At 48.7% G+C, this 10,610-nt stretch overlaps 1 long non-coding RNA gene across 1 annotated transcript in view; it reads left to right on the forward strand.

The window, feature by feature from the left end:
* Positions 1–1,582: 1,582 nt before the first annotated feature.
* Gm35608 overlaps positions 1,583–10,610 on the forward strand; it is a 9,082-nt gene continuing 54 nt past the window's right edge. The window contains exons 1-2 of the long non-coding RNA XR_380583.2: positions 1,583–2,239; positions 7,889–10,610. The exon at positions 7,889–10,610 is cut by the window's right edge and continues 54 nt beyond it. This is a non-coding gene — a long non-coding RNA (predicted gene, 35608). The remainder of the gene's footprint in view (positions 2,240–7,888) is intronic.

Genomic DNA, 10,610 nt, shown 5'->3' on the forward strand with positions numbered 1-10,610 from the left:
CCTCGTAATATCTTCAAGAGTGGAAGAGGGTTGGCAGAAGGGTCAGAATCAGGAAGTATAGGCATAAATGTTTTCTAACCTACTTTAATAAGGGTTCAACCTCTCTTCTAGCCCACCTACTACCAAAGGTAGTGGAAGAGAAAAGTTATTAGGATATGGAAGAAGTGGACCTGTTTGCCCCTAGAGCCTAGAGCAGAGTCTAAGTTCAGATCCCTTGTAACCATGTAAAAAGCCAGGCAGGGAGGCAGGGTAGAACCAGGGAGTAAACGACAGGCAGATCCCTGGAGCTAGTGAGTCTAGCCAGAACAATGAGACGTAGGATCAGTGAGAGACACTGTCTCAAAAACTAAGGTGACACTAGTCAGCCAGGTGTTGACCTCTGACCTTCACAAGCACACACACACACACACTCTCTCTCTCTCTCTCTCTCTCTCTCTCTCTCTCTCTCTGTGTGTCTCACACATGCACATACACATGCATGCACATGCATACATTCATGCATGCACTATAAGATGCTTCAAAAGAGGCCCATTGGCATCAGCTTTTGTGATCTTGGATTCACAAAAGCACAAGCTACAACAAGAAAAATCTGAGAAATTAGACATTATCCAAGTTCGACATTAAGAACATTTAAAACATAGTCATACATGGGGAAAATACTTGCAAATCAAACAGATTAAAATAAGCTAAGAAGACATAAGTTCAGAATATATAACATATTCAAGATATAAAATAAGTTCAGAATATATAAAGAGTTCTTATAACTCAACAATTAATGACAAATAGCCAGTGAAACTGTACATGAAGGACTGAAATAGGTCAGTCTCCAAAAACATCCTAGTGACCAGTAGGCTTATGGGAAATTATGGAAACTGTCAGGCACTAGGGAAAAGTAAATAAACAATATCTGCAAAATGTGTACAGAAATGTGTTGCCACATGACTCAGAAATGACTAAATTGTGGAAATAGCCTAACTCTCAGCAACTGACTGATGGATAAATAGATTTTTTTTTTGAGATAGGGTCTCATGTATCCCAGGTTGGTCTCCAACTTCCTTTGTAGTCAAGATGACTTGAATTTTCAATCTTCTTGCCTCCTCCTCCCAAGAGCTAAGATTACAGGTGTTGTCAACACTCCAGGTTTGCAGACTGGTATATCATCACAGGGAACTGCACTCCTGCCACAGACACACTGCAACTTGGACGGCTGTGAAGATGCTATACCCAGGGAGCAAAGCCAGTCACAAAGGCCATGTGTTGAGGGTAGTCCTGGCTTCTGTAAGAAAGTAGGCTCAGCAAGCCACGAAGAGCAAACCAGTAAGCAGCACCCCTCCATGGCCTCTCCCATGGCCTCTCCCATAAGCTTCAGACTCCAGGTTCCTGTCCTGTTTGAGTTCTTATCCTGGCCCAGTAAGCAGGATTCCTCCGTGGCCTCTGCATCAGTTCCTGCCTCCAGGTTCCTGCCCTGTTTGAGTTCCTGTCCTGACTTCCTTCTGTCATAACATCACTATGGAAGTTTAAGTTTCTTTGGTCATGGTGTTTCACTGTAGCAATAGTAACCTTAACTAAGATAAGTTGGTGCCAGAATAGTGGGGTATTGCTGTGACAGACCTGACTGTGTTGTTTTGAGGAGGACTGTGGAAGGACTTTGGAGCTTTGGGCTGGAAAAGCCATTGGCTGCTGAGAGCTCAGTGAGCCGTTCTCAGGAGTTTGGAAGATAAGAATCTTGAGAGATGGAGGCCTGGCTTGTGACGTTTCAGAGGGAAACAAAGACTCTAGTTAACCTTTTGTGTGAAGCATCAGTGGTTCTGGTCAGCTGTGATTAAGACGAGGCCAGCATCACTGAGGTGAAATCTGGGAAATGTTTCCTTGGGGTCAGCACACAGAGGCTGTGCTCCAGCGGTGGTCAAGGTTGTACCTCCTGATGGCAGCTGAATTTGGAAGTGTGAGAGTCACCCACCCAGGTGGTGCTGGTTTTGAAAGCATGAAGGGGTCATGGAGAGCGGCTGAGGCTTGTCACTGCGTGGCAGAACTGGAGTCCCTGGAGTGGAGTCCCTAGCCTGTTGGTGAAAATGTAGCCCAGATACAGAAGAAGACTCCACTATTTTGGAGACGCCAGTACCAAAGAACAGCAGCAGCCTGGCATGGATCCAGCTGACACCTACAATACAAGCTGTGTGTGCTGCAGAGGGCGGAGCCAGAGAAGTGACGCAAGCCCCTTGGAGGAGCCCAGAAGATGGTGAGTGAATCCAAGACACTGGATGTCGAGCTATTTACACTTTTGGAGTTTGGGTTTTCCCTTTTAAGATTACGTCTGTGTCTTCTTCCCTCTAGAAGTAAGAAAGTATTTATGTTTATTTTTACAGGAGCCTACAGTTAAAGGCCTTTAAATTTTAAAAGACTTCAGACTTAAAAAAAAAAAAGACTGATTTTTTTTTAAGTTTTGTTTTAAAAATTTAAAAAACCATGAAAAAAATTCAAATTGCAATGTTTATCTTAATGTGTGATATTGGGAAAGAACAGGAAGGAAGGCTTATGGCTTAACCGTGATGTGTTTGTGTGTCAGATTGACAAGGGGTCAAGTGTGTTGGCTGGTTTTGTGTCAATTTGACACAAGCTGGTGCTATCTGAATGGGGGGGGGGAATCTCAATTGAGAAGATGCTTCCATAAGATCCAACTGTAGGGCATTTTCTTTTTTTAATTTAATTTTATTTGTAATTCATTTTTTATACTCTATATTCCATTCCCCGCCCCTCCCCATCCACCACCCGACTGCTCCACATCCCACACCTCCTCCCCACCCCACCCCATCTCCACGTGGATGCCCCCACCCCCACCCCACCTGACCTCTAAACTCCCTGGGGCCTCCAGTCTCTTGAGGGTTAGGTGCATCATCTCTGAATGAACACAGACCCCACAGTCCTCTACTGTATGTGTGTTGGGGGCCTCACATCAGCTGATGTATGCTGTCTATTTGGTGGTCCAGTGTTGAAAGATCTCAGGGGTCCAGATTAATTAAGAATGCTGGTCCTCCTACAGGATTGACCTTCTCCTCAGCTTCTTTCAGCCTTCCCTAATTCAACAACCGGGGTCAGCTGCTTCTGTCCATTGGTTGGGTACAAATGTCTGCATCTGACTCTTTCAGCTGCTTGTTGGGTCTTTCAGAGGGCAGTCATGATAGATCCCTTTTTGTGAGTGCTCCATAGCCTCAGTAATAGTGTCAGGCCTTGGGACCTCCCTTGAGCTGGATCTCACTTTGGGCCTGTCACTGGACCTTCTTTTCCTCAGACTCCTCTCCATTTCCATCCCTGTAATTCTTTCAGACAGAAACAATTATGGGACAGAGGTGTTACTGTGGGATGGCAACCCCAACCCTTACTTGATGTCCTGTCTTCCTGCTGGAGGTGCACTCTACAAGTTCCCTCGCCCTACTGTCAGGCATTTCATCTAAGGAGTCTCTCACTTCCCAGGTCTCTGGTGCATTCTGGGGGTCTCCCCAACCTCCTATTTCCTGAGGTTGCCTGTTTGCATTCTTTCTGCTGGCCCTCAGGGCTTCAGTCCTTTTCCCTCACCCAATACCAGGTCAGGTTCCCCTCTACCCACCCACCCCCATTGCTCCACCCCACCCTGTCCACTTTCCCTCCCAAGTCCCTCCCTTCCTTCCCGCCAGTCCATTGTGGATGGTGCCATCCCTGGGCTGATGATCCTGGGTTCTATAAGAAAGCAGGCTGAGCAAGCAATGGGGAGCAAGCAAGTAAGCAGCAGCCCTCCATGGCCTCTGCATCAGCTCCTGCCTCCAGGTTCCTGCCTGCTTGCGTTCCTTTGGTGATGAACTGAGCTGTGAACCCTTTTCTCCCTAAGCTACTTTGGTCATAGTGTTTCATCACAGCAACAGTAACCCTAAGGCAAATGGCTACAGAGAACCTGGAACCTGGGTAAAAGGTTGAGGTCCCCCTCCTGGGTACATCTAGCATCCCTGCAATGTTTTTGGCTTGGTCCAGGGCTCCTGACTTGACTGTGGCCCCAGAAATCCAACAGTCAACGACTTTGGGAAATCAACAGGAGGGGGACAAGTTAAGGAGACAGTGCTATAGGGGACTTTTTTTTTTCTTTGCTACTTGCAGCAAGCATCTTGGAGAACAGGGACAGGATGCTGGCAGTCTCTAAAAGGAACCTCTCTGTGTACAGAGGTGTAGTTTCAGCAACCCTGGACCTGCATAGTTTAAAGATGCATAGCTCTCATTCCCCAAGAGGAGCGGGGAGGCAGTGCTCCCATCCATAGCCAAGGTCAGGGCCAAGAGGAACCAAATCCCAGTCTTCCCCATGGAAGAGCCCGAGGGGAAGCATGCCCACTGGCTTCTTCCTGGATCACCTTGGACCCTGGATAGTGGCCATGCTGTGAAAGACAAAAGGAAGAGAGAGAAAAACTGACAGAGAGACAGAGACAGACACACAGAGAGAGACAGACACACACAGAGAGACAGACACACACAGAGACAGACACAGAGACAAACACAGAGACCCACAGCAAGAGACCCACATCGAGAGACTCACAGAGAGAGATAGACAGAGAGATAAACAGAGACACACAAGACACAGAGAGAGACACGGAGACACAGAGACACAGAGAGACAGAGACAGAGAAACAGACAGGAAGAGAGAGACAGAGAGAGAGGGAGAGAGAACAGGAGAGCACAATGGTTTAGTCATTTCTCCACCAGCCCCTACAGCAGCCCCCACCCAGGACTTGGCTGACTACCCTGGGCTGCCTGCCTCCCTTTTGCTTTAGTTCTGAGGAGGCCCCTGCAGATGTGCTCCTTATTGGGTTTATTTGGAGCTGTCTGACATGTTCCAGAGAAGGGATGAGTCCTAGCAGGCAGCAGGAGGGTCAGCTTCCTGTGAGGGGAGGGCCTGGAAAGGCAAGGGGCTCAGTTTAGGGGATCTCCCTGTGACTCTGGGCTGGCCAGAGCACTTCTAATTTTCTTAGCAGTTTTCCCTCTTGCTTCCTGAGGATGGGGACATCAACTTGGGCCTCATCTGTGGGTGGCTCCAGAAACGTACTGCCAAGCACAGGGTAAGCTCCTAGCTCTTTCTGGTGTCCTGGGAATGTTCTCTGAGACCCAGGCTGGAGCAACCATGATGTGCAGACCATGGTATGAGCCAGGCCTCTGTCTCCTTTTGCAGGACACACCAGGTAGTGCAAAGCATCCCAGCTCTGCAGGCCAGTACTATGACTCCTAGCTGATGGTCCCAGGTACGGCACATCTTCATAGCGCTTCCTGTAGCAGGCAGTCCAATGACCTTATCTCAGGCATTTCTACTATGCACACAGCGCCTGTCCAGGCAGGAGCCCCAAAGAGGTCCTGAGGAGGTGGTGTTTTGACAGCAGAGATAGTTCACGAGTATGAGGTTTCGGTCAACCATACTGACACCAAGTGTCACCTGAAAGAAGCAGAGTAGGGTGAGCAGGTCAGGTGCTTGGCTTGAGGGGGATGGCAGAGAGACACCCCACCCCCACCTTCTAACTGCTCAGGCAATGTAGCTATAGATGTAGGTTTCCCATTCCCTGGGTCCTATATCCTATACTGAACCCCTTCTCAGGCCTAGGCTATGTGAGCGGCTCAGACAAACTGACTCGCTTAGAGGGAGTGAGGACCCTTGGGTAGGGAGAGAGATGGTTCCTGTTTCTGAGGCGTGGCCGGCTTCCACCATCAGCAGGGAGAACCTCAGACACAGTTCCCAGCACTTCATCTTTGGGGGTGCAAGGTTGGCCCATACTAGTGCTAGAGCAACAGATGTGGGGTCTCTTTGAGGGTCATTTGTCTTCACAAAATACAGCCTTTCTTGGCTCTCCCCTAGACCACAGGAAGATCTGGAATTCCCAAGTTGAGCTTTCCCCCATATGTCTGGGATGGTGGCCAGGCAAATGTGTGACTTCCTGACTTGGCTCCCTTGGGTCCTTCCCCTCACCCTGAAGAGCAATAAACATGGTCCAAAGAGGCTCACCAAGTCACGGGCCGCCCTGCCCTGGGTCAGAGATGTGGCTACAATTCAGGCAGGCAGGCTTGCCCAGGGCACAGTACAGCAGCTGTGTAGAGGGTCTGCGCCACATATTCCCTCCAGATGGAGCTTCTTAGGGACAAAACTGATCTTTCGCCACTTCCTCAGGGAGCCTTAGAGCCTGATATGAGCTCTGCACTGGGGGTTGGTAGTGGGGATGCGGTAGGATCTTCTCTGTCCTTAGCTGTGGGTGTGGCAAGTCTGCCTTCTTCCCAGAGCTACCTGTATTGTCTGCATGCTCTGCCAGCCTGCTGGGTGTCTTTCTACTGTGAACGGCTTACTTGGAGTTACTGCCTTCCCTTGCCTATGACATAGTAGGTCTCTAAAACCTTCTATGCCTGAGGCCATAGGTATTGGTCATCAGAGGAAACCTGTTTCATGGAGGAGACAGAGCTGGCCATGGAAGCCCAAAAGAGCCTGAGCTTTAGAACCAAGGGGAGCACAAGGAAACCCACAGAGTGGCAGACAGTGGCTGAGGAGTGGGGGGGGGGCAGGACCCCGACCTGCGCCTGACATGAGGCAGGCCGAGCATCCTCTGTTCGTGTTGCCTGGCTTTCATTAAAACCATGAGGCATATGTAAACTATTTTCCTTGGTTGTCATGATGCATTTAAAGATTAGATACTTAAGCCCTTTTTAAAAAAAAATTCTTTAAGTGAATTCTGTAACCAGGTAACCCGCAGACGATAAAGCTGGATCTTCGGCTTCTCCGCGTCCCCACCGTCTCTGCCTCGGCTTCCTGCCCTTCAGGCATAATCAGCCAGAGCTGGCCTCACTGTGGTCACACCTGCAGGGAGGAGAGGGACTTAAGGAGGATGCTTGGTTTTCATCTGCTTAATTTCTCCTCTCAGTTGCCTTTCATTTCATACTCTCTACCACATCTTGGGAAACCTTGAGTGATTTTTAAATGCTATTACTTTGTATAAAGTCAACATTTGCACTTAAACATGGAGAAACAGGTACACAGAATCCAGGGAACTGTCTAAGATCTGGACCTGCCTCTTCCCGTTGGCAGCTGGCAGTGTTCTGTTTGTCCTGGCCCTCCTGTGCTTCCTTCCCCCATTTCCCAAAGAGAAAGCCCTTACCTGAAATAAGGTTTATGTTAACATGAAAATATGTACCGACTTTGTCAGCTCCTAGGGACAGATCAAAAAAAAAGTCTACAGAAAAGTTTTAATTGATCCAAAAGAAAAAAAAATAGCATTTAGTAAAATTCAAAATTCTCTCAGAACATAAAAATATTGCAAGCAGAAATATAAGGACCTGTCCTGGTTCTGATCATGGAAACTTACCCATAGTTCACAGCTATCAGAAAGCTGGTGGGGGCAGTGGCGTTAGCATCGTCCCAGGCAGCTGGAAGCCTCACTTTGCAGAGGGTACCAGGTCTCCCCTGGGAAAGGTGAAGCCCAGCTCAGGGCTCTGGTGACCTAGGGGAGGGATGGTGTGGGGACAGCAGAGCAGATGGACCTCACCTCTCTCCTGGTGGATTCCTTTAGTCGCAAACACTACCTTAGGCAAGCCATCTGTCCTGTCTGTGTTTGCCGGCCCTGTCATTGTCTTTGGCCCATCCGTGTCTTTTAGATTACCTCGTGTGAACGTGAACTGACCCTTCCATCTTTAACTTCCAAAATGTGGGTTTCCTCTACTGACAGTCATTGTAATTTCTTACACATTTTAAATCTTGTTTTAAAAGCCACTTTCTGCTTCAGCGATTATGCTTTATTGGGCTTTATCCACCCCGATGCCTTTTTCTTTTCTTACTTTTTTATTTCTCAACTGTTGATGGATATATTTTAAAATCTACTTTGTTCTTTTGTATCTGATTTAGAAACTGAGCGCCGCATCTCTGTCCCTTCCCGCTGACCTCCGTTATTCACCGTTATTCCCGGCTGCTTTCTGGTGTAAGCTCACCCCAGCATTTGGATTCTCCAGAGCAGAGTCCATCAATCTCTCGTCAGCTTGCCTTTCCAAGAGATGAAACTTCCCACATGTCTGCATGGCGGGCCGACACGTCCCACACGTCTGTATTCCGGTGCCTGCAGTTTGACCATTTTTCTTAGGACTTATCTCTTGAGACTCCTCTTTCTTGTTGTGTATGCAGACATTTGTTATTATTAGTAAGCATGGTCACTGGGGCTTGGATTCTGCTCTGGTTTACATGTCACTATACAACAGACCTGACTGAACACCACCAGGTGCCCTGCTGGCAGGCCACAGAGATGGCATCTCTTAGGACGTTTGGGGTCTGGGCCAGCTCTCTAGACAAAAATGGCTCACATTCTTTCCCTAAGACCTCCCTAGTCACCCCATCATGACTGCTTCATTCTCCTGTTCAAGGCACTGGTCCCCCATCAAGTCCACGGGTGAGCAGTACCTGGCTAAGTATCTGGTTCTGGACACAGCTCCTCTTGGTCTGAGACATTTTGAGAAAAGAAAAGAGGTTATCTTCCACCCCTTCCAGTACAGAGCTGTGACAGGAATAGGAGACTCTCTGCAGACACCCTTAGGGAACACTGGTACCCCAGATTCTTGATTGGGTTCCCCTCAGCCCCCGAGATCCTTTTCCTGCCTTTCTGTTCTGTCCCTGAGCTCAATGGACCTCCTGGGCCATACTACTTTCATAGGAAATAGCTAGAATCTGAGCCAAGTTTGAGGTGTCCGAGACCTGTGACTTAGTGCATCTGCTCCTTCAGTCTGCACACGGACATCTGAGGAAAGTGTCACCCAACAACTCTGTCCTGTCTGTAGCCTTGCTGTGACCTGCTCTAGGGTCTGGACTTCAGGATGCTGTTTTTATAGTGCTTCTGGGAAGCAGACCTGCGGGTATCACTAGAGAGCTGTGAACTGGATGGCCTCCAGGCAGGGCCCTGGATATTTCTGGGCCAGTCTTAGTCTGGTTTTGCTGCTATAACAAAACACCAGGAACCGGGTAGTTTACAGAGCACGTGGACACCTCCCCAGTTTGGAGGCTACAAATCTGAGACCAAGGTATGGCATCTGGTGAGAGTCAGCTTGCTGTGTCCTCAGGTGGCAGAAGATGGCGGGGAGAGAGATAAATACTGTGTCCTCACATTGTGGAAAGTAGGGGGTGAAAGGGAAGAGACATTCTATCTGAGATGACGGGGCTAAAGATTGGAGGAGAGAATACACCCCTTTTGCTGCCTTTACAGCGGTGCCAAGTCCTCTCCAGTCTAATTCTGAGAGTCTGCCTGCAAAACCGCTGTCAGGATTGTTTCTCCCCAATCCTGCTATGATGGGGACATGGGGGCTGTTACAGAAGCTTCCCAATATAACTAGGGTGTTAGTTGGCTCCATCTTTACTACGAGTCCATTCTGCCCATTCGGTGGCTGGAATCTTCATCACACTCCACACTGAGATGACAGCGATGGCCATGCCAGAAAAGGGGACTGGTCCCTCGCTGCCCTGAAGCAAGTCCCTGGCTGGCAAAGTGCCTTGGTCTGCTGACTCCTGAGTGGACTGTATTATAGTTCCTGGCTGCCTCTTGTCATATTTTCCAGGGGCGGAGAAGGTTTATAGGAGGAAGAAAGCCAGATTGTAGCCCCCACCTTGCTTTGAGATTTTTGTTCCAGAATCTCCAGTCAGTGTTTTCCAGAAATGTCTGGCTGGCACCACTGTGGGGAAGCTGGCTGTTGAGGAAGCCAGGGAGCCGCCTTCAGTACTGAGATGAACAGGGTGAGTCGGGCACAGCAATAAACGTGAAGGCCTCAGCGCCTCAGTGTCGCTAAAAACAGCAGTCCATGTGTGCATTGGAAAGACACTCCAAATTCAACCCCTTTGTGATGAAGGCTCAAGAAGACAGTTGGCTCATCTACTGGCTAGTTTGGGGTCAACTTGACACAAGCTAGAGTCATCAGAGAGGAAGAAGCCTCAGTTGAGGAAATGCCTCCCTGAGATCCGGCTGTAAGGCATCCTCTCAGTTAATGATCAATGGGAGAGGGCCCAGTCCATTGTGGGTCCATCCCTGGTTCAGCCCAGTCTATCCATGGGCTGATGGGCCTGTTTTTTCTTTAAGAAAGCAGACTGAGCAAGCCAGTAAGCAGCACCCCTCCATGGCCTCTACATCAGCTCCTGCCTCCAGGATCCTGCCCCGTTAGAATTTTTGCCCTGATTTCTTCCAATAACGAACAGCAATGTGGAAGTGTAAGCTGAATAAGCCCTTGGTCATTGTTTCATTGCAGCAATAGAAACCCTAAAATGAGACAGGTCACTTCAGCATCAGTGATGTGGAGCTGTCCTGCTAACCATCTTTATATGCTAGTTAGCCATGCTGGTCTGTGGTCGTGTCGCAAATAAACGCTGAATACGAGACATCAGAAACAAGGAACCATGTGACTGGGAGCCAAGGAAAGAAGCAAATCTCTCCTTAGAGCCGGGAACCCATCCAACCTCTCCTCCAGCAGGTTCCCCAGAAATGAGAGTCATTTGTGAGCAATGCCAGATGCTGGGTTGCAACCTGCAAACATTCTCTAAGATAACCTCCCAGAACTGGCCATGTTTGGCCCGGAGGCCATGCAAGCATTGTATATTC

This window comes from Mus musculus, chromosome 10 (genome assembly GCF_000001635.26).
Source record: "Mus musculus strain C57BL/6J chromosome 10, GRCm38.p6 C57BL/6J".
NCBI lineage: Eukaryota > Metazoa > Chordata > Mammalia > Rodentia > Muridae > Mus > Mus musculus.